Source organism: Hyperolius riggenbachi, chromosome 2 (genome assembly GCF_040937935.1).
Source record: "Hyperolius riggenbachi isolate aHypRig1 chromosome 2, aHypRig1.pri, whole genome shotgun sequence".
NCBI lineage: Eukaryota > Metazoa > Chordata > Amphibia > Anura > Hyperoliidae > Hyperolius > Hyperolius riggenbachi.
This window is the reverse complement of record NC_090647.1, coordinates 568,691,858-568,715,031: the sequence shown is the minus strand read 5'-3', so window position 1 is coordinate 568,715,031 and position 23,174 is coordinate 568,691,858. Positions and strand designations below refer to the sequence as shown.

The 23,174-nt window shown below is 48.5% G+C and overlaps 1 protein-coding gene across 1 annotated transcript in view; it reads left to right on the top strand.

Annotated features, from left to right (window-relative positions):
* NHLH2 (nescient helix-loop-helix 2) overlaps positions 1 to 23,174 on the top strand; it is a 37,671-nt gene that overhangs the window by 978 nt on the left and 13,519 nt on the right. The window lies entirely within an intron of this gene.

Here is a 23,174-nt window from a genome sequence, read left to right as displayed (position 1 = left end):
TACATTTATATAGCTCTGACATATTCCACAGCGCTGTACAGAGATCACTGATCCATTCCTATGTGTCTCTGCACCAGAGGAGCTTACACTCTAATGTCCTCACCACAGTCACACACTATTATTATACATTTATATAGCTCTGACATATACCACAGCCCTGTACAGAGATCACTGATCCATTCCCATCAGTCTCTGCACCAGAGGAGCTTACACTCTAATGTCCTCACCACAGTCACACACTATTATTATACATTTATATAGCTCTGACATATACCACAGCGCTGTACAGAGATCACTGATCCATTTCCATCAGTCTCTGCACCAGAGGAGCTTACACTCTAATGTCCTCACCACAGTCACACACTATTATTATACATTTATTTAGCTCTGACATATACCACAGCTCTGTACAGAGATCACTGATCCATTCCCCTCAGTCTCTGCACCACAGGAGCTTACACTCTAATGTCCTCACCACAGTCACACACTTTATCATACATTTATATAGCTCTGACATATTCCACAGCGCTGTACAGAGATCACTGATCCATTCCTATGTGTCTCTGCACCAGAGGAGCTTACACTCTAATGTCCTCACCACAGTCACACACTATTATTATACATTTATATAGCTCTGACATATACCACAGCCCTGTACAGAGATCACTGATCCATTCCCATCAGTCTCTGCACCAGAGGAGCTTACACTCTAATGTCCTCACCACAGTCACACACTATTATTATACATTTATATAGCTCTGACATATACCACAGCGCTGTACAGAGATCACTGATCCATTTCCATCAGTCTCTGCACCAGAGGAGCTTACACTCTAATGTCCTCACCACAGTCACACACTATTATTATACATTTATTTAGCTCTGACATATACCACAGCTCTGTACAGAGATCACTGATCCATTCCCCTCAGTCTCTGCACCACAGGAGCTTACACTCTAATGTCCTCACCACAGTCACACACTATTATTACACATTTATATAGCTCTGACATATACCACAGCGCTGTACAGAGATCACTGATCCCCTCCCATCAGTCTCTGCACCACAGGAGCTTACACTCTAATGTCCTCACCACAGTCACACACTATTATTATACATTTATATAGCTCTGACATATACCACAGCGCTGTACAGAGATCACTGATCCATTCCCATCAGTCACTGCACCAGAGAAGAGAAGCTTACACTCTAATGTCCTCACCACAGTCACACACTATTATTACACATTTATATAGCTCTGACATATACCACAGCGCTGTACAGAGATCACTGATCCATTCCCATCAGCCTCTGCACCAGAGGAGCTTACACTCTAATGTCCTCACCACAGTCACACACTATTATTACACATTTATATAGCTCTGACATATTCCACAGCGCTGTACAGAGATCACTGATCCCCTCCCATCAGTCTCTGCACCACAGAAGCTTACACTCAACATAGTCACACACTATTATTATTATACATTTATATAGCTCTGACATATTCCACAGTGCTGTACAGAGATCACTGATCCATTCCCAGCAGTCGCTGCACCAGAGGAGCTTACACTCTAATGTCCTCATCACAGTCACACACTAATATTATTATACATTTATATAGCTCTGACATATTCCACAGCGCTGTACAGAGATCACTGATCCATTCCTATGTGTCTCTGCACCAGAGGAGCTTACACTCTAATGTCCTCACCACAGTCACACACTATTATTATACATTTATATAGCTCTGACATATACCACAGCCCTGTACAGAGATCACTGATCAATTCCCATCAGTCTCTGCACCATAGGAGCTTACACTCTAATGTCCTCACCACAGTCACACACTATTATTATACATTTATATAGCTCTGACATATACCACAGCGCTGTACAGAGATCACTGATCCATTTCCATCAGTCTCTGCACCAGAGGAGCTTACACTCTAATGTCCTCACCACAGTCACACACTATTATTATTATACATTTATATAGCTCTGACATATACCACAGCGCTGTACAGAGATCACTGATCCATCAGTCTCTGCACCAGAGGAGCTTACACTCTAATGTCCTCACCACAGTCACACACTATTATTATACATTTATTTAGCTCTGACATATACCACAGCTCTGTACAGAGATCACTGATCCATTCCCCTCAGTCTCTGCACCACAGGAGCTTACACTCTAATGTCCTCACCACAGTCACACACACTATTATTATTGTACATTTATATAGCTCTGACATATACCACAGCACTGTACAGAGATCACTGATCCATTCCCAACAGCCTGCACCAGAGGAGCTTACACTCTAATGTCCTCACCACAGTCACACATTATCATTATTATACATTTATATAGCTCTCACAGTATTATTATTATTATTAGTAGTAGTATTATTAGTACTATTATTCTCTGACATATTCCATAGTGCTGTACAGCGATGGCCATACTCTTTTTTTCGCAGTTGATATTTTGGCCTCAGTAGTCATGCTTGGAATAAACGTTGAATGACGTCCTCTCTGCTTTTATAATATTGTTGTAGTTACCACACACCATCATGAGATGTAACAAGACAGACATTTTCTACAGCGACATCCACTTAGATGATGGTTAAGCAGGCAGATGACGGCCACTAGATGTAAAGAGGTAGTGTGTGCCATTATGAGTCAGTGTCTACTCCCTCCAAATGACATATTTAGGCAGCCTGTCCACCACAAAAAAACAAGCAAGCAAACAAACAAATAATAATAAAACATGAGGAGCCTGCTCCCCAAACATATTTTAAGGACCACTATCACGAAAAGCTTATTAAAGATTTAAAATGTATTTAAAATTTAAAATGCATGTAAAACCATTCAAAGAAGAAATACGTTTATTTCCCATTAAAATGAGACATAAATTACTTTTCTCCTATGTTGCTGTCACTTACAGTAGGTAGTAGAAATCTAACAGAACCGACATGTTTTGGAGTAGCCCATCTCCTCATGAGGTATTCTCAGTAGTTTCTTTATTTTCAAAAGCACTTGGCAAATGGCAGTTGCTCCATCCAGCCGACCAAAAAAGTGTGAAGCATGCAGGGGGGCTGACCAGTATCTTGGTATAAATCCTTAATTTAAAGGAAACCTAAACCCAATTTAAAAAAATGAGTTTCACTTACCTGGGGCCTCTAGTCTACCAGCCCCCTGCAGCCATCCTGTGCCCTCGTCGTCACTCCCGGATCCTCTGGTCCCCTGGGTTTAGGTTTCCTTTAAAGTGGTCTGACACTCTGACATAACATTCAATAAAAATATGTTTTCTTACTCTTTACTACTTATACAGTTATCATATTTGCTTTTGTGCATAAGTAATATTGTCTGTCTACAAATTACAAGTTTCCAAAGTGTAGTTTATCTTGCCCTGAAAGCTGCCATTGCATTTTATTTTAACTGCTTTTTATTATATATTAAAATCTTCTAATGAGCTGTTCTGAACTGTGTGTGCCTGAAGCAGAGACAGGTTCTCAGAGAGTGTTTTTTACTTGTTACACACAAATGTATCAACACTGGAATGTAAACAAAGATACTGTTATCTCCAGTTTGGATGCGGATTTGAAGCTGAATAGCAGGACAAAGTGCTTTGTTTAACCATTTCAGTGATGATCTGCTAAAAAAAATAATTCTGGGATAGTAGCTTTAAAGATGTAAGGAATCTTTTAGAAGTAGAAATGCTGATGTAATGATTTGCTCAGCTGCCTGTGCAGGCAGGCAGGCAGCTTTTTGACCATTGTTTAGGTTTGCATGCTGCAGGACTCTGGAAAGGAGACCTTCTGTCAGTTTTGCAGCTTGTGCTTGCTGAGGAATTTGTATACGTTGTCATGCAAATTGCCTGGCCACATTCATTGGAGGCGGGTACTATAAGTACTATGTGTTTCCCACAATGCTTGGCTGGTCATAAGGATTCCTTCCTGTGAAACACTCCTGGAGGAGTGTCAGCCATGCTCTCTGTTTGAATATCAGCTTAGAGTAATCCCTGGAAACTGCACTGCGCAGGTTTCCTTAGTGCAGTTAGGATTGCTTATCTGTTTTGTTTGTTCTGTTGCGATTGTCCTGTCCCAACGGTGGTCGACAGGAAATCGTTCTGATCTCTGTTCTTGGAGTATAGCTGGTGCAGCGGTCGCTACCAGCTATCTCTTCTATTCTGCCTCCCTGGATCGCACTAGCATCCTGCGCTAGCGCTGTGGATCCTTCTGTTCTGTCTCCTTGGATCGCGCTAGCCACTTTCCGCTAGTGCTGTGGATCCTTCTGTTCTGCCTTCCTGGATCGCACTAGCATCCTGCGCTAGTGCTGTGGATCCTTCTGTTCTGCTACTCTGTCTGCCTGGATCACACTCGCCTAGCGCTAGTGCTGTGGATCCTTCTGTTCTGCTACTCTGTACCTGGATCGCACTAGCATCCTGCGCTAGTACTGTGGATCCTTCTGTTCTGTCTTCCTGGATCACGCTAGCCACTTTCACTAGTGCTGTGGATCCTAGCTCTCGCTTGTCCCTGTTTTCGTGTGTCTGTCTTGTCTGCTACGAACGCTTGCTGGAGGCTCGGTGAAGTAACCGTTAAGCAAGCGCTCGCGTCTTCTGTTACATGTTTGTCTGTCAATGGTTAGTTAGGCGTGCTTGTCTCTATTGTGATTATCACGTGGAGACCGCGCATGAACGCGTGCACTGTTGCGAATGAGTGCGGTGTTCGCGTTCAGTTAGCGTTTGTTATTTTCCGTATCTCCTCATTGTATGATTTGCTGTGCCTTTGCTATCCTCGTATTCTGTTCTGATCTGACTTGTGTCACTTTTGGCAATCGCCTTTCTTGCGGTTGCGTTTCTGTTTCGTATCTGCTGTTGTGTGTGCGCTGTCGCGAGGTGGCGACTAGATTGGCGCACACACATACAACCTGTCCCTTTGCTCGTTCTCATTCGCAATCGCTTCTCTTGCGATTGCGTTCTGCGCTTCGTACAATTCCTGTCTGGCATTTGTGGAGGTATAGAGGATTGGTTCCTCTGCACTCCCCAGCGCCATCTGCCGACAGGAATTTCCCTCTACGGGTGCGTAGCACCTTTTGCTGGGTTCCTGCAAATGTACGCTTGTGGAGGATTTCCGCCGTATCAGCGCACGCGTTGTGCGCTGATCACGGAGAAAGTTCCACAATCGTTACAGCTGACTTTCAGAGCACTTTAAGGTAACAGAAGCTTATTACTGTATGAAGAGGTGTAAAAGTAGATGTATGCATCCTGCAAGGCCAGGAGTTTTGGAGGGGTTGCTTGAGATGTCTGGGTACCTGAGTTCTGGGTAACGGGTGTTTTACTGTATATGTATAATTATATGTATAATTTAGGGTAAATAAAAATAGAGAATGTCGCGATTTTCAATCATGTTAACTCAATATAAATAAAAATTGAGCAAAGACCCCATAGCAACATATATTACTGGTCTATATATTTATTTATTTATTTATTTATTATAGATTGTATTTATAAAGCGCCAACATATTACGCAGCGCTGGACATTAGTTTAGCTTACAGACAATATTTAGGGGTGACATACAGCAATATGACGATACAGGAATACAAGAAAGACCAGATCACACAGCACAGTATGAGTACCAGGTAATGCTTAGTCACTGGAGGGGAGCATGGAGATCACACAGCACAGTATGAGTACAAGGTAATGCTTAGTCACTGGAGGGGAGCATGGAGATCACACAGCACAGTATGAGTACAAGGTAATGCTTAGTCACTGGATGGGAGCATGGAGATCACACAGCACAGTATGAGTACAAGGTAATGCTTAGTCACTGGAGGGGAGCATGGAGATCACACAGCACAGTATGAGTACAAGGTAATGCTTAGTCACTGGAGGGGAGCATGGAGATCACACAGCACAGTATGAGTACAAGGTAATGCTTAGTCACTGGATGGAGCATGGAGATCACACAGCACAGTATGAGTACAAGGTAATGCTTAGTCAGTCACTGGATGGAGCATGGAGATCACACAGCACAGTATGAGTACAAGGTAATGCTTAGTCACCGGATGGAGCATGGAGATCACACAGCACAGTATGAGTACAAGGTAATGCTTAGTCACTGGATGGCAGCATGGAGATCACACAGCACAGTATGAGTACAAGGTAATGCTTAGTCACTGGAGGGGAGCATGAAGATCACACAGCACAGTATGAGTACGAGGTAATGCTTAGTCACTGGATGGGAGCATGGAGATCACACAGCACAGTATGAGTACAAGGTAATGCTTAGTCACTGGATGGAGCATGGAGATCACACAGCACAGTATGAGTACAAGGTAATGCTTAGGCACTGGATGGAGCATGGAGATCACACAGCACAGTATGAGTACAAGGTAATGCTTAGTCACTGGAGGGGAGCATGGAGATCACACAGCACAGTATGAGTACAAGGTAATGCTTAGTCACTGGATGGGAGCATGGAGATCACACAGCACAGTATGAGTACAAGGTAATGCTTAGGCACTGGATGGAGCATGGAGATCACACAGCACAGTATGAGTACAAGGTAATGCTTAGTCACTGGAGGGGAGCATGGAGATCATACAGCACAGTATGAGTACAAGGTAATGCTTAGTCACTGGAGGGGAGCATGGAGATCACACAGCACAGTATGAGTACAAGGTAATGCTTAGTCACTAAATGGAGCATGGAGATCACACAGCACAGTATGAGTACAAGGTAATGCTTAGTCACTGGATGGGAGCATGGAGATCACACAGCACAGAATCAGTACAAGGTAATGCTTAGTCACTGGATGGAGCATGGAGATCACACAGCACAGTATGAGTACAAGGTAATGCTTAGTCACTGGATGGAGCATGGAGATCACACAGCACAGTATGAGTACAAGGTAATGCTTAGTCACTGGATGGGAGCATGGAGATCACACAGCACAGTATGAGTACAAGGTAATGCTTAGTCACTGGAGGGGAGCATGGAGATCACACAGCACAGTATGAGTACAGGGTAATGCTTAGTCACTGGATGGAGCATGGAGATCACACAGCACAGTATGAGTACAAGGTAATACTTAGTCACTGGAGGGGAGCATGGAGATCACGCAGCACAGTATGAGTACCAGGTGATGCTTAGTCACTGGAGGGGAGCATGGAGATCACGCAGCACAGTATGAGTACAAGGTAATGCTTAGTCACTGGATGGAGCATGGAGATCACACAGCACAGTATGAGTACAAGGTAATGCTTAGTCACTGGAGGGGAGCATGGAGATCACACAGCACAGTATGAGAACAAGGTAATGCTTAGTCACTGGAGGGGAGCATGGAGATCACACAGCACAGTATGAGAACAAGGTAATGCTTAGTCACTGGATGGAGCATGGAGATCACACAGCACAGTATGAGTACGAGGTAATGCTTAGTCACTGGATGGAGCATGGAGATCACACAGCACAGTATGAGTACAAGGTAATGCTTAGTCACTGGATGGAGCATGGAGATCACACAGCACAGTATGAGTACAAGGTAATGCTTAGTCACTGGAGGGGAGCATGGAGATCACACAGCACAGTATGAGTACAAGGTAATGCTTAGTCACTGGAGGGGAGCATGGAGATCACACAGCACAGTAGGAGTACGAGGTAATGCTTAGTCACTGGATGGAGCATGGAGATCACACAGCACAGTATGAGTACGAGGTAATGCTTAGTCACTGGATGGAGCATGGAGATCACACAGCACAGTATGAGTACAAGGTAATGCTTAGTCACTGGATGGAGCATGGAGATCACACAGCACAGTATGAGTACAAGGTAATGCTTAGTCACTGGAGGGGAGCATGGAGATCACAAAGCACAGTATGAGTACAAGGTAATGCTTAGTCACTGGAGGGGAGCATGGAGATCACACAGCACAGTATGAGTACAAGGTAATGCTTAGTCACTGGAGGGGAGCATGGAGATCGCACAGCACAGTATGCGTACAAGGTAATGCTTAGTCACTGGAGGGGAGCATGGAGATCACACAGCACAGTATGAGTACCAGGTAATGCTTAGTCACTGGATGGGAGCATGGAGATCACACAGCACAGTATGAGTACAAGGTAATGCTTAGTCACTGGAGGGGAGCATGGAGATCACACAGCACAGTATGAGTACAAGGTAATGCTTAGTCAGTCACTGGATGGGAGCATGGAGATCACATAGCACAGTATGAGTACAAGGTAATGCTTAGTCACTGGAGGGGAGCATGGAGATCACACAGCCCAGTATGAGTACAAGGTAATGCTTAGTCACTGGATGGGAGCATGGAGATCACACAGCACAGTATGAGTACAAGGTAATGCTTAGTCACTGGATGGAGCATGGAGATCACACAGCACAGTATGAGTACAAGGTAATGCTTAGTCATTGGATGGGAGCATGGAGATCACACAGCACAGTATGAGTACAAGGTAATGCTTAGTCATTGGATGGGAGCATGGAGATCACGCAGCACAGTATGAGTACAAGATAATGCTTAGTCACTGGATGGAGCATGGAGATCACACTGCACAGTATGAGTACAAGGTAATGCTTAGTCACTGGAGCGGAGCATGGAGATCACACAGCACAGTATGAGTACAAGGTAATGCTTAGTCACTGGATGGAGCATGGAGATCACACAGCACAGTATGAGTACAAGGTAATGCTTAGTCACTGGATGGAGCATGGAGGTCACACAGCACAGTATGAGTACAAGGTAATGCTTAGTCACCGGATGGAGCATGGAGATCACACAGCACAGTATGAGAACAAGGTGATGCTTAGTCACTGGATGGAGCATGGAGATCACACAGCACAGTATGAGTACAAGGTAATGCTTAGTCACTGGATGGAGCATGGAGATCACAAAGCACAGTATGAGTACAAGGTAATGCTTAGTCACTGGAGGGGAGCATGGAGATCACACAGCACAGTATGGGCCTGATTCACAAAGCGGTGATAACTCAGTTATCACGCCTAAAAGACTTTAGGCGTGATAACCTTTGCACCACACTGGTGAAAAGTCAGTTTAGGCGTGATAAGTTTAGGTGTGATAAGTTTAGGTGTGATAAGTTTAGGCATGCTAAGTTTAGATAAGTGTAGATAGCGTGCAAAGTCCCGCACACAAAGCAGCGCCATTAAACTCTATGCGAAGTACACCAGACTTTGCTAGCGCAAAACTTTTGATCAGCTGTGCACTGCGGTGCTAACGCAGTTGGTGCTTAAACTTATCATGCCTAAACTTATCACACCTAAACTTATCATGCCTAAACTTATCACACCTAAACTTATCACACCTAAACTTATCATGCCTAAACTGAGTTTAGGTGTGATAAAGGGCTTTTCACCAGTGTGCTAACTGTTAGCACCGCTTTGTGAATCAAGCCCAATGAGTACAAGGTAATGCTTAGTCACTGGAGGGGAGCATGGAGATCACACAGCACAGTATGAGTACAAAGTAATGCTTAGTCACTGGAGGGGAGCATGGAGATCACACAGCACAGTATGAGTACAAGGTAATGCTTAGTCACTGGATGGAGCATGGAGATCACACAGCACAGTATGAGTACAAGGTAATGCTTAGTCACTGGATGGAGCATGGAGATCACACAGCACAGTATGAGTACCAGGTAATGCTTAGTCACTGGAGGGGAGCATGGAGATCACACAGCACAGTATGAGTACAAGGTAATGCTTAGTCACTGGATGGAGCATGGAGATCACACAGCACAGTATGAGTACAAGGTAATGCTTAGTCGCTGGATGGAGCATGGAGATCACACAGCACAGTATGAGTACAAGGTAATGCTTAGTCACTGGAGGGGAGCATGGAGATCACACAGCACAGTATGAGTACAAGGTAATGCTTAGTCACTGGAGGGGAGCATGGAGATCACACAGCACAGTATGAGTACAAGGTAATGCTTAGTCGCTGGATGGAGCATGGAGATCACACAGCACAGTATGAGTACAAGGTAATGCTTAGTCACTGGATGGAGCATGGAGATCACACAGCACAGTATGAGTACAAGGTAATGCTTAGTCACTGGATGGAGCATGGAGATCACACAGCACAGTATGAGTACAAGGTAATGGTTAGTCACTGGATGGCAGCATGGAGATCACACAGCACAGTATGAGTACAAGGTAATGCTTAGTCACTGGATGGAGCATGGAGATCACACAGCACAGTATGAGTACAAGGTAATGCTTAGTCACTGGATGGAGCATGGAGATCACACAGCACAGTATGAGTACAAGGTAATGCTTAGTCGCTGGATGGAGCATGGAGATTAGGCAAGTTCACTCAGATCCATAGGATGGGTGTGCAGTGATGGAGGTGCATGAACAGGTAGGATTGATCAGTATATATTAGTATTCTGTATATTGATCAGTATATATTACTATTCTATATATTGATAAGTATATATTACTATTCTGTATATTGATCAGTATATATTACTATTCTGTATATTGGTCAGTATATATTACTATTCTATATATTGATCAGTATATATTACCATTCTGTATATTGATCAGTATATATTAGTATTCTATATTTTGATCAGGGTGCAGCAATATCCGTAACAGAATTTCAGCTGGTCAGTCCTTCAGGGTCTGTTGAGTTTTATTGGTATTTTACATTCAGAATTCACAATGTGAGTGTTTGTTGCTTGTTGCCTCTGCTGGTTCCGGGGTTCCTGGATTTGGGGGGCTGGGCATTGCTGGCCAGATGGAGTTTAGCTATGACTGTGGTCGGAAACATCAGCTCTCTGACTTGCTAAATGCATTATTTGATGATGGAATAGAGATTGTGTTTTATCCCTTCTGGCCGGAGTGGATCATTCCTCCTGTGATACTGCTCCAGGATTGGTCAGTAAAGATGGCCTGAACTGTTCACGCTCGCCCCCCTTAGGCGAACACATGGCAAGCATGACTCGCCCCCCATACATTATAATGGAGCCATACTTTGACCCCTCACCCCAGAGTCAGCAGACATATGGCAGCCAATTAGCTACGCCTCCCACCTGGACCGCCCCCCCCCCCACCTATCAGAAAGCCAGCACAGCTGCCATCTTACACTCTGCCTGTGGCTGCTGTGAAGGAGACTAGGGACAGAGCTGTGCTGCTATAAGGGAAAGCGTTAGTTGGGCTTGTTTACACTAAGGACGTTTTTGCATTTTATGTAGCGCCGGCGATTTGCAAAATCGCCCTAAAAGCGTTTGTGCAAGGATTCCATGTGGGAGTGTCCATATCAGCGCGTTTCATCTGCTTTCCACTGACGAAAGTGCTGCTTGCACCATTTTTGGGGTGATTTTGCTATAATGGAAGGTATTGGAAAAGCGGCAAACACAGACAAAATCGCTTTGTAGCGTGATTTCGCCATCGCTTTCATGGCGCCAGGAAGTGAAAAAACAGAATCACCCTGAAAAAGCGCTTAGAAAAGCACTTTATAAAAAAAAAAAGCAGCGAGCACGTAAGTCCCGGGAGGCACTAAGAAAATCGTGCCAAAAATCGAAGAACGCTGGCGTCACCGATTTTGATTTTAGATGTGAACAAAGCGTGAGGCCTGTGCGCTGTGTCCCCAGAGGTGTTTCTTGCTGCTACAGAACCAATTCATCTACATAACCCCAGAGTCCTTCTAAAGGCTGTGTCGTGATCTTGTGATATTGCTGTGCAGTGTCCACACAGTGCACTATAGCTGCTGCAGACAGGTGCAGTCAGTGCTCAGTGCTACAGTCACCCTTCTATAGGCTGTGCTCTGATCTTGTGATATTGCTGTGTGCTGTGTCCCCAGAGGTGTTTCTTGCTGCTACAGAACCAATTCATCTACGTAACCCCAGAGCCCTTGTAAGGGCTGTGCTCTGATCTTGTGATATTGCTGTGCAGTGCATCCACACAGTGCACTTTAACTGCTGCAGACAGGTGCAGTCAGTGCTCAGTGCTACAGGAGTTCACCCTTCTATAGGCTGTGTTCTGATCTTGTGATGTTGCTGATCAGTGTGTCCACACAGAGCACTTTAACTGCTGCAGACAGGTGCAGTCAGTGCTCAGTGCTACATCCTTCTAAAGGCTGTGTTCTGATCTTGTGATATTGTTGTTTAGTGTGTCCACACAGTGCACTTTAACTGCTGCAGACAGGTGCAGTCAGTGCTTCCTGCTACAGGAGTGCACCCTACTAAGGGCTGTTTTAATTGTTCTTGCTTTCGCTATATTGCAATCCTGTGTGTCCAGTGCACACGTTAGCTGTTGGAGACAGGTCTGCTGGTCCTAGTAGTGCACCGACCATAACCCAGTAATCCTTCACCACCACTACTGGCATCTAGTATCCAGTACTGCCTCGGTGGAATATCAGTGTTTTTTTTGGTCACTTTACAGCCATTGAACTACCTCAGCCTGACCATAGGGGCTGGAGAACTGCGATCGCCTGCACTCCTGCGAATGTGCGCACAAGCACGGCGGCCACTACACACCACTACACAAAGATTGTCACCGAGAAGACTAACATTTATGTCCTGGAGGTGTCAACTAGCAAAAATAATGATTTGCTCACCTGACGTAATCACTAAAGGTCTTTGCGGTTGTTTGTGGTGCATTAAACGCGGCGTTTCATCTGTCAGTGTGAACCATTCCTAATCCTTACACTACCTTATCGCCGTGTACTCACACCGGACGTTTTAAAGCACTTAATTCCACACATTAGGAATGTAATGTGATTTCTGCCCTTTAGAGATTAAGACACGACTCTTTGTCAACTCTGTAATTTTTAGTGAGACTTTTGCCATGGATCCCCCTCCGGCATGCCACGGTCCAGGTGTTGGGTCCCTTGAAATAACTTTTCCATCACTTTTGTGGTAAGAAACAGTCCCTGTAGGTTTTACAATATTCTCCTGCCCATTGAAATCTATGGCAGTTCGCCAGATTCACCTGTTTGCAAACTTTATCGGAAAATTTGCGTTCATAATCCAAAAATGTGATGTTCGCTACATCACTGTTGGTCAGCCCCGATCCATAATTCCTCCTGTGTTCCTGTTCCAGGAATGGCCAGCCCTGATCCAGTTGTGCCTTCATTAATTCTGTGGGGGTTTCAGTGGTTACTCTTCTCCTGAATCACAATTACTGTCAAGATCGACAGTACAGGGCTGAGTGCTGTACAGACACATTGCTAGCCTAAGGGTGGCCACACACGATACAATAAAATGATCCGATTTTACAGCAATTCAATACAAACGATCGGATCTCCCCAAAAAATCTAAAGCTTTTTTTTTCATTCAACTAACATATCCGATCGGATTTCCTGTTTTCTTCGATTTTTATCGATCTGGAATGCCAGATATTTTTCTTCAATCTTTCTAAAGATTGTATGGTGTGTGTTAGATTGTTCATTTATTAATATACACACCCTAGCAATTTTGTCCAATCATTCCAATCATTTTTAACATAACTGGGGAGAAATTGAACATAGGTGTGTGGTACATTGGTCATATTTTTGAAATGTTACAATCAGTCAGAAAAATTGATTGCAATTCTTAAATTGAACAGATATTTTAAAAAATGTATGGTGTGTGGCCACCTTTAAGGTTAACAGTATATTTGTCTCTATTGGTGGAGGAGGGGTGATTATGCAGCACATGACATAATAGCAGACCATCCCACATGGCCGAGTGATTCAGCTCTCCAGATGTCTCAGCGACACATCAGAGCCACACTACATGAACTAGATTCTCAGCAGAGGCGGTCTCAACCAGCTGCCTTAGTCAAAAACCATCTGTGTACAAGGCCTTACAATGGAACCATGCTGTTGTAATATGTGCAGGATATGGTTTAGCACTGTATTGCTAAAATACACAAAGGCATTCCTGTAAAAGTTATTTACAGGAAATAATTCTGCATTATTATTATTATTATTATTTATTGCATTTATATTATATTATTCATATTACGCAGCGCTGTACAATAAATAGGATTACAGACAATGATAACAGGACGAATGATTGTGCCATTGACAGCGACGTAGAGGTCTGTGGGGGTGAAACAGCACGGGGCGGGAAGATTAGGAGTTCAGTCTTATCCAGGTTTAATTTTAGGAACCTGACAGACATCCAGGATGAGATAGCCGAGAGGCAGGAGGATACCTTCTCCATGGTGGTGGTGGAGAGGTCAGTGGTATGGAGGTAAATCTGGGTGTCATCTGCATATAGGTGATAGTTGAAACCCAGAGAGGAGATGAGTTGTGGTGTGTTGCAGGTGTAGGGTGGATTCTCAGGATATAGAAGTTTCTCTCTGTGTGTTGCTGGCTGTGAAGGTAACAGGGATGTTTGTTATAGAATCCCCCCCGAGACTCTCCTGCAGTCACATACGGAATCTTATGCCCCTGAGACGTCTGATGCAATAACACATCTCGGGTCATATTGTCACCTGCAGCAGAAGCTGTTCAGGCTACACAGAGCCCTCCGAACCCTGACAGCATCTCCAGCCACCAAACACAGCCAAATCTCAGGCGAGCAACCGCCTTGCTGAACCTGCCCATCAATACCGATCATTGCATGACTATCTACTGAGGACAGCAGCATGTCTGTGCCATGAGATCCGCAGTCCCACCATTCTAGCAGAGCTGCCTGAGGAGGAGGTGTGCGGGACTTATTGTTGGAGGTATGTGGAGGACACGTGGGTCATAATCGGATCATGAGAGGTACAAACCTTTTTTATCATAGCTCCACAGTGTTTTCAGAGGGACAGTCCCTCTTTGGGAACGCATTTGTCCCTCTCTCCTCATCATGTGTCCCTCTTTCAGAACTGATCTACAGATCTATTTAAAGCGGTATTAAACCCTGACATAATATTCAATAAAACATGTTTTCCTACTTTTTATATGCCATACGGTTATCATATTTGCATTTGTGCAAAAGTATTATTATTCATTCAGAAATTATACGTTCCCAAAGTACACTTTTTTTTACTCTGAGTGCATTTTATTCATAACTGCTTTATTCATCATCTTCTAACGTAAGCAGAAATGCTTTCTGATGCTTTCTGATTGTCTCACTGTCTGCAGCAGAGCCTGCAGTGTCAGAGAAGGGTTTGTTTACATTTCCCACTTGATACAATTAAACACAAGATAACATTATCTCTAGTTTGGCCTGTGTTTAACCCTTTGAATGCTGTTCTAGTAGAGAAAAAAATTGCTGGTTGTGTATAATATGCTGTAAATAATCTATTAAAGCAAAGAACAAATGCTGGGTTTCATTCAGCTTTACATACATGTATTTTTCCTACTGAAAAATGTGTGATATACTCTAAGGCCCGGTTCACACTTGCGGTTTTGCAAAAACCGCACCGGATGTCCGGACCGCACCGGAGCCGGATCGGACCTGAACCGTACGGTTCCTGTCCGGATCCGGTCCGGTTGCATACGGTTTCCGTGCGGTATGAACACGGTTGCGGTCCGGATTCTAAAAGAGATAACAACCTGTATAAAAACAAAAAAAAATGTTGGGGTCTGGGAGGTCAGCAGAAGGGGGACCTGTGGAATCAGGCCCTCCGCTGTTTAGCACTCACCTCCACCTCCAACATGCTGCCAACATCTCCAGCTCGTGCTGCTCCACTCCAAAATGGTTGCCCATGTGTCCCCGATACAATATCGCCGCAACAATCCTCATAGGAAGTGGGGTAGAACATCCGGATTTTTTGCCAGTGTGTTGTGCGCTCTCCGGTTCTCATTGGTTTCCATTGGCCGGATGGTGCAGTCCGGCTCCGCCCCGGATACGGCTGCCGGAGGAGCCGGACCAAAAAATAGCGCATGTTGGAACGGACACCGGAGTCCGGATCCGGTCCGGCTCCGGTCCGGACGAAACGGACACATGTGAACCCTGGCATAGACTTACATTGCTATGCCGTGCGTCCGTTTCGTCCGGCCAGCATGCGGTGCGGCTCCGGCACGGCTATTCCGGATAGCCACCGCTAATGTGAACCGGGCCTAAGGCCTCATTCACATTGCGTGTTTTTTTTAATCGCTCTGCGTGTTACAAGCACGTTTGTAAGCGCTTTAGCAGAGCGATTATTTGAATCACTTCCTGACGTCAATCAGGACTCAGGAAGTGATTACTTTGCCTCCGGAAATGAATAAATACAATGGGCTCGATTCACAAAGCGGTGCTAACCCAGTTAGCACGCCTAAAAGACTTTAGGCATGATAACCATTGCACCATGCTGGTGAAAAGCCAGTTTAGGCGTGATAAGTTTAGGTGTGATAAGTTTAGGTGTGATAAGTTTAGGCATGCTAAGTTTAGATAAGTTTAGATCGCTTGCAAAGTCCCGCACGCAAAGCAGCGCCATTAAACTTTATACAAAGTGCACCAGTCTTTGCTAGAGTAAAACTTTTGATCAGCTGTGCACTGCGGTGCTAACGCAGTTGGCGCTTAAACTTAGCATGCCTAAACTTATCACACCTAAACTTATCATGCCTAAACTTATCACACCTAAACTTATCACACCTAAACTTATCATGCCTAAACTGAGTTTAGGCATGATAAAGGGCTTTTCACCAGCGTGCTAACTGTTAGCACCGCTTTGTGAATCAGGCCCATGTATTTATTTATGAAAGCTCTGGGGAAATCGCTGTACAAAGCGTTATTTCAAGCGCTTTGCGATTTCCCTATACCTTCCATAGAGGGCAAATCGCCCTGAAAATGGTCCATGCAGCGCTTTTGTCAGCCGCAGGCAAACGGAACGCCCCAATGAGAACTTGAGAACTATCTCACTGGAAAGCATAGTGTGAGCGCTTATAGTGTGATTTGTACAAATTGCCTGCGCTTATAAATTCAAAAAAAAACGCCTCTAGTGAGAACTATATATATATATAATGTTATTTATGTCATTTAAATTGATATATTTCTTATTTTGAAATGTCTGAAGCGTCCTAAAATCACTGTTTTTATGACACAATCCTGTTAGGCATGATTGCCCTACCTGAAACGCTGCATCCCTGCGGCTCAATCAAATCCAACATGAGTCTTGCTGAATCTGTGCTATGCATCAGAGGAGACACGCCCCCACTGGGCACAGCGCAGGTCAGGGTAGGGTTAGGGTGGGAGTGAGGATGCGGAATCTGTGCTATGCATCAGAGGAGAGACACGCCCCCACTGGGCACAGTGCAGGTCAGGGTAGGGTTAGGGTGGGAGTGAGGATGCTGAGTCTGTGCTATGCATCAGAGGAGAGACAAGCCCCCACTGGGCACAGCGAAGGTCAGGGTAGGGTTAGGGTGAGAGTAAGGATGCTGAGTCTGTGCTATGCATCAGAGGAGACACGCCCCCACTGGGCACAGCGCAGGTCAGGGTAGGGTTAGGGTGAGAGTGAGGATGCTGAGTCTGTGCTATGCATCAGAGGAGAGACACGCCCCCACTGGGCACAGCGCAGGTCAGGGTAGGGTTAGGGTGAGAGTGAGGATGCTGAGTCTGTGCTATGCATCAGAGGAGAGACACGCCCCCACTGGGCACAGCGCAGGTCAGGGTAGGGTTAGGGTGAGAGTGAGGATGCTGAGTCTGTGCTATGCATCAGAGGAGAGACACGCCCCCACTGGGCACAGCGCAGGTCAGGGTAGGGTTAGGGTGAGAGTGAGGATGCTGAGTCTGTGCTATGCATCAGAGGAGAGACACGCCCCCACTGGGCACAGCGCAGGTCAGGGTAGGGTTAGGGTAAGAGTGAGGATGCTGAGTCTGTGCTATGCATCAGAGGAGAGACACGCCCCCACTGGGCACAGCGCAGGTCAGGGTAGGGTCAGGGTGAGGGTGAGGATGCTGAGTCTGTGCTATGCATCAGAGGAGAGACACGCCCCCACTGGGCACAGCGCAGGTCAGGGTAGGGTGAGAGTGAGGATGCTGAGTCTGTGCTATGCATCAGAGGAGAGACACGCCCCCACTGGGCACAGCGCAGGTCAGGGTAGGGTCAGGGTGGGGGTGAGGATGCTGAGTCTGTGCTATGCATCAGAGGAGAGACACGCCCCCACTGGGCACAGCGCAGGTCAGGGTAGGGTTAGGGTGGGAGTGAGGATGCTGAATCTGTGCTATGCATCAGAGGAGAGACACGCCCCCCATGGGCACAGCGCAGGTCAGGGTAGGGTTAGGGTGGGAGTGAGGATGCTGAGTCTGTGCTATGCATCAGAGGAGAGACACGCCCCCACTGGGCACAGCACAGGTCAGGGTAGGGTGAGAGTGAGGATGCTGAGTCTGTGCTATGCATCAGAGGAGAGACACGCCCCCACTGGGCACAGCGCAGGTCAGGGTAGGGTTAGGGTGAGAGTGAGGATGCTGAGTCTGTGCTATGCATCAGAGGAGAGACACGCCCCCACTGGGCACAGCGCAGGTCAGGGTAGGGTGAGAGTGAGGATGCTGAGTCTGTGCTATGAATCAGAGGAGAGACACGCCCCCACTGGGCACAGCGCAGGTCAGGGTAGGGTTAGGGTAAGAGTGAGGATGCTGAGTCTGTGCTATGCATCAGAGGAGAGACGTCCCCACTGGGCACAGCGCAGGTCAGGGTAGGGTCAGGGTGGGGGTGAGGATGCTGAGTCTGTGCTATGCATCAGAGGAGAGACACGCCCCCACTGGGCACAGCACAGGTCAGGGTAGGGTTAGGGTGAGAGGGAGGATGCTGAGTCTGTGCTATGCATCAGAGGAGAGACGCCCCCACTGGGCACAGCGCAGGTCAGGGTAGGGTGAGGGTGAGAGTGAGGATGCTGAGTCTGTGCTATGCATCAGAGGTGAGACACGCCCCCACTGGGCACAGTGCAGGTCAGGGTAGGGTTAGGGTGAGAGTGAGGATGCTGAGTCTGTGCTATGCATCAGAGTAGAGACACGCCCTCACTGGGCACAGTGCAGGTCAGGGTAGGGTTAGGGTGAGAGTGAGGATGCTGAGTCTGTGCTATGCATCAGAAGAGAGACACGCCCCCACTGGGCACAGCGCAGGTCAGGGTAGGGTTAGGGTGAGAGTGAGGATGCTGAGTCTGTGCTATGCATCAGAGGAGAGACGCCCCCACTGGGCACAGCGCAGGTCAGGGTAGGGTTAGGGTGGGAGTGAGGACGCTGAATCTGTGCTATGCATCAGAGGAGAGACACGCCCCCCATGGGCACAGCGCAGGTCAGGGTAGGGTTAGGGTGGGAGTGAGGATGCTGAGTCTGTGCTATGCATCAGAGGAGAGACACGCCCCCACTGGGCACAGCGCAGGTCAGGGTAGGGTTAGGGTGAGAGTGAGGATGCTGAGTCTGTGCTATGCATCAGAGGAGAGACACGCCCCCACTGGGCACAGCGCAGGTCAGGGTAGGGTTAGGGTGAGAGTGAGGATGCTGAGTCTGTGCTATGCATCAGAGGAGAGACACGCCCCCACTGGGCACAGCGCAGGTCAGGGTAGGGTTAGGGTGAGAGTGAGGATGCTGAGTCTGTGCTATGCATCAGAGGAGAGACACGCCCCCACTGGGCACAGCGCAGGTCAGGGTAGGGTTAGGGTAAGAGTGAGGATGCTGAGTCTGTGCTATGCATCAGAGGAGAGACACGCCCCCACTGGGCACAGCGCAGGTCAGGGTAGGGTCAGGGTGGGGGTGAGGATGCTGAGTCTGTGCTATGCATCAGAGGAGAGACACGCCCCCACTGGGCACAGCGCAGGTCAGGGTAGGGTGAGAGTGAGGATGCTGAGTCTGTGCTATGCATCAGAGGAGAGACACGCCCCCACTGGGCACAGCACAGGTCAGGGTAGGGTTAGGGTGAGAGGGAGGATGCTGAGTCTGTGCTATGCATCAGAGGAGAGACGCCCCCACTGGGCACAGCGCAGGTCAGGGTAGGGTTAGGGTGAGAGTGAGGATGCTGAGTCTGTGCTATGCATCAGAGGTGAGACACGCCCCCACTGGGCACAGTGCAGGTCAGGGTAGGGTTAGGGTGAGAGTGAGGATGCTGAGTCTGTGCTATGCATCAGAGTAGAGACACGCCCCCACTGGGCACAGTGCAGGTCAGGGTAGGGTTAGGGTGAGAGTGAGGATGCTGAGTCTGTGCTATGCATCAGAAGAGAGACACGCCCCCACTGGGCACAGCGCAGGTCAGGGTAGGGTTAGGGTGAGAGTGAGGATGCTGAGTCTGTGCTATGCATCAGAGGAGAGACGCCCCCACTGGGAACAGCGCAGGTCAGGGTAGGGTTAGGGTGGGAGTGAGGATGCTGAATCTGTGCTATGCATCAGAGGAGAGACACGCCCCCCATGGGCACAGCGCAGGTCAGGGTAGGGTTAGGGTGGGAGTGAGGATGCTGAGTCTGTGCTATGCATCAGAGGAGAGACACGCCCCCACTGGGCACAGCACAGGTCAGGGTAGGGTGAGAGTGAGGATGCTGAGTCTGTGCTATGCATCAGAGGAGAGACACGCCCCCACTGGGCACAGCGCAAGTCAGGGTAGGGTTAGGGTGAGAGTGAGGATGCTGAGTCTGTGCTATGCATCAGAGGAGAGACACGCCCCCACTGGGCACAGCGCAGGTCAGGGTAGGGTGAGAGTGAGGATGCTGAGTCTGTGCTATGAATCAGAGGAGAGACACGCCCCCACTGGGCACAGCGCAGGTCAGGGTAGGGTTAGGGTGAGAGTGAGGATGCTGAGTCTGTGCTATGCATCAGAGGAGAGACGTCCCCACTGGGCACAGCGCAGGTCAGGGTAGGGTCAGGGTGGGGGTGAGGATGCTGAGTCTGTGCTATGCATCAGAGGAGAGACACGCCCCCACTGGGCACAGCACAGGTCAGGGTAGGGTTAGGGTGAGAGGGAGGATGCTGAGTCTGTGCTATGCATCAGAGGAGAGACGCCCCCACTGGGCACAGCGCAGGTCAGGGTAGGGTTAGGGTGAGAGTGAGGATGCTGAGTCTGTGCTATGCATCAGAGGTGAGACACGCCCCCACTGGGCACAGTGCAGGTCAGGGTAGGGTTAGGGTGAGAGTGAGGATGCTGAGTCTGTGCTATGCATCAGAGTAGAGACACGCCCTCACTGGGCACAGTGCAGGTCAGGGTAGGGTTAGGGTGAGAGTGAGGATGCTGAGTCTGTGCTATGCATCAGAAGAGAGACACGCCCCCACTGGGCACAGCGCAGGTCAGGGTAGGGTTAGGGTGAGAGTGAGGATGCTGAGTCTGTGCTATGCATCAGAGGAGAGACGCCCCCACTGGGCACAGCGCAGGTCAGGGTAGGGTTAGGGTGGGAGTGAGGACGCTGAATCTGTGCTATGCATCAGAGGAGAGACACGCCCCCCATGGGCACAGCGCAGGTCAGGGTAGGGTTAGGGTGGGAGTGAGGATGCTGAGTCTGTGCTATGCATCAGAGGAGAGACACGCCCCCACTGGGCACAGCACAGGTCAGGGTAGGGTGAGAGTGAGGATGCTGAGTCTGTGCTATGCATCAGAGGAGAGACACGCCCCCACTGGGCACAGCGCAGGTCCGGGTAGGGTTAGGGTGAGAGTGAGGATGCTGAGTCTGTGCTATGCATCAGAGGAGAGACGTCCCCACTGGGCACAGCGCAGGTCAGGGTAGGGTTAGGGTGAGAGGGAGGATGCTGAGTCTGTGCTATGCATCAGAGGAGAGACGTCCCCACTGGGCACAGCGCAGGTCAGGGTAGGGTTAGGGTGGGAGTGAGGATGCTGAATCTGTGCTATGCATCAGAGGAGAGACACGCCCCCCATGGGCACAGCGCAGGTCAGGGTAGGGTTAGGGTCGGAGTGAGGATGCTGAGTCTGTGCTATGCATCAGAGGAGAGACACGCCCCCACTGGGCACAGCGCAGGTCAGGGTAGGGTTAGGGTGGGAGTGAGGATGCTAAGTCTGTGCTATGCATCAGAGGAGAGACACGCCCCCACTGGGCACAGCGCAGGTCAGGGTAGGGTTAGGGTGGGAGTGAGGATGCGGAGTCTGTGCTATGCATCAGAGGAGAGACACGCCCCCACTGGGCACAGCGCAGGTCAGGGTAGGGTTAGGGTGGGAGTGAGGATGCTGAGTCTGTGCTATGCATCAGAGGAGAGACACGCCCCCACTGGGCACAGCGCAGGTCAGGGTAGGGTTAGGGTGGGAGTGAGGATGCGGAGTCTGTGCTATGCATCAGAGGAGACACGCCCCCACTGGGCACAGCGCAGGTCAGGGTAGGGTTAGGGTGGGAGTGAGGATGCTGAGTCTGTTCTATGCATCAGAGGAGAGAAACGCCCCCACTGGGCACAGCGCAGGTCAGAGTACGGTTAGGGTGGGAGTGAGGATGCTGAGTCTGTGCTATGCATCAGAGGAGAGACACGCCCCCACTGGGCACAGCGCAGGTCAGGGAAGGGTTAGGGTGGGAGTGAGGATGCTGAGTCTGTGCTATGCATCAGAGGAGAGACACGCCCCCACTGGGCACAGCGCAGGTCAGGGTAGGGTTAGGGTGAGAGTGAGGATGCTGAGTCTGTGCTATGCATCAGAGGAGAGACGTCCCCACTGGGCACAGCGCAGGTCAGGGTAGGGTTAGGGTGAGAGGGAGGATGCTGAGTCTGTGCTATGCATCAGAGGAGAGACGTCCCCACTGGGCACAGCGCAGGTCAGGGTAGGGTTAGGGTGGGAGTGAGGATGCTGAATCTGTGCTATGCATCAGAGGAGAGACACGCCCCCCATGGGCACAGCGCAGGTCAGGGTAGAGTTAGGGTGGGAGTGAGGATGCTGAGTCTGTGCTATGCATCAGAGGAGAGACACGCCCCCACTGGGCACAGCGCAGGTCAGGGTGGGGTTAGGGTGGGAGTGAGGATGCTAAGTCTGTGCTATGCATCAGAGGAGAGACACGCCCCCACTGGGCACAGCGCAGGTCAGGGTAGGGTTAGGGTGGGAGTGAGGATGCGGAGTCTGTGCTATGCATCAGAGGAGAGACACGCCCCCACTGGGCACAGCGCAGGTCAGGGTAGGGTTAGGGTGGGAGTGAGGATGCTGAGTCTGTGCTATGCATCCGAGGAGAGACACGCCCCCACTGGGCACAGCGCAGGTCAGGGTAGGGTTAGGGTGGGAGTGAGGATGCGGAGTCTGTGCTATGCATCAGAGGAGACACGCCCCCACTGGGCACAGCGCAGGTCAGGGTAGGGTTAGGGTGGGAGTGAGGATGCTGAGTCTGT